The sequence below is a fragment of the Echinops telfairi genome, unplaced genomic scaffold, assembly GCF_000313985.2.
Source record: "Echinops telfairi isolate 266 unplaced genomic scaffold, ASM31398v2 ScPeMD7_443;HRSCAF=831, whole genome shotgun sequence".
NCBI lineage: Eukaryota > Metazoa > Chordata > Mammalia > Afrosoricida > Tenrecidae > Echinops > Echinops telfairi.
Genome location: NW_022104341.1, coordinates 82414387 through 82415921, shown reverse-complemented (window position 1 = coordinate 82415921; position 1535 = coordinate 82414387). Strand labels below are relative to the sequence as shown.

The 1535-nt window shown below is 37.3% G+C and overlaps 1 long non-coding RNA gene across 1 annotated transcript in view; it reads left to right on the top strand.

Annotated features, from left to right (window-relative positions):
* The first annotated feature begins 337 nt into the window (after positions 1-337).
* The window catches only part of LOC123521869, a 24370-nt gene continuing 23172 nt past the window's right edge, over positions 338-1535 (top strand). The window contains exon 1 of the long non-coding RNA XR_006680203.1: positions 338-421. This is a non-coding gene — a long non-coding RNA (uncharacterized LOC123521869). The remainder of the gene's footprint in view (positions 422-1535) is intronic.

Below are 1535 nucleotides of genomic sequence, written 5' to 3'. Positions count from 1 at the left end.
TTATGTTAAGTTGGAAAGGACTAGAAAACAACCAGCCTTCTAGTTTGGGAGTTAGGGTAGGAATTAGCATGGTGGTGTGTGTTACAGAAGAATTTTAAATAGTGAATTTAGTGTAGTATTCCACTTGCAATTCTCATCACCACTAAGATATTTGGGTATTTTAAAAGGATATAGGTTTTGTGCATTATTATGTCCTCCATCGGATAATACTGTATTCATATTTTCATTCATTGTCAATAAATGATTACAGGTATATTTTTCCAAACTTGTGTTTGAAGGTAAGCAGCTGCTCCCATTGTCCAGCAGTGTACATAGCAGTGTGGGACAGGTGACATGGCAGTCTTCTGGAGAAGCATCAAACCTGGTTCGAATGAGAAACCAGTCACTTGGACAGTCTGCACCTTCTCTTACTGCTGGCTTGGTAAGTGTTAGTACTCAAGGTGACTTGCTTTTTGAGATACATTCTTGAATCCCTCTTGCCATTGACACATCTATTTTTGTGATTTTGATGACTTAATTTCTCAAAATGAAGTATAGGACAAAAATGAAATTTAATGAATTTTGATAGCTCTTTCATGTTCTGCTTTGTACTGATTATACAGTGAAGCAAGAAAAGGATTCAATATGGTGATAAATTTGGTGAATAATTTCCTTGGGAAAAATTTCCTTTTATATAAGTGATTCTAAATCTTGTGAAGTAGTGTTGCTTTTGTGTACAACTCTAGAGCATACATATTTAGTACATAAGGATAGGGAACATGCTTGGCATACATAAGTAGACGTTTAAATGTATATTGGATGAAAGAATAAGTGCTTTCTCTGTTGGCTTTATTTGGTGACGTAGGGATTACTAGTTGGGCTGTTAACCACAAGGTCAGCAGTTTAAAACCACCAGCTGCTTCTGTAGGAGAAAGATGGGGCTTTCTGCTCCCGTAAAAAGTTACAGTCATGGAAAGCTCACAGGGATAGTTCTATCCTGCCCTGCAGGGTTTCTATGAGTTGGAATCAGCTTGATGCAGTAGAAAGAAAGTTGTGTTGAGTCCTGGTTACAGTCTCAGAAATCCACTGGGGGACGCCTGCCTAGTCCTCTGGGGTCACTGAGTTAGAATTGACTTGATCGCAGTGTTCTAAAATGTATTGTGGTAATGATTGTACAATTCTGGATATGATTGAACTGTTGAATTGTATGATATGTGGATTAGTTGCCAATAAAATGTTAAAAAACCACATATATACACATATATAATCACATATGTACATATACGTATATATAATACACCCACACATATAAAATGAAACAATTTTCCCTGGCCCTGGGCCATCTGCATTAGTCTGTTTGAGTCCGTTCTTGTTGGATAGTCTCTCATTGAGGCTTATCCTTGGTTTTGTGGACATTCCATCAAACTGGTTGTCCTTTTCTGGTGACTGGTCTTCCCTCTTGCTGTTTATACCCTGTTTTGTTAAAGCCAGAGACCTAGAAGTTTTCTTTGACTTTTCATCTGTCTTTTGTAGCCAAATCTCTCTTCTTTTTTTTT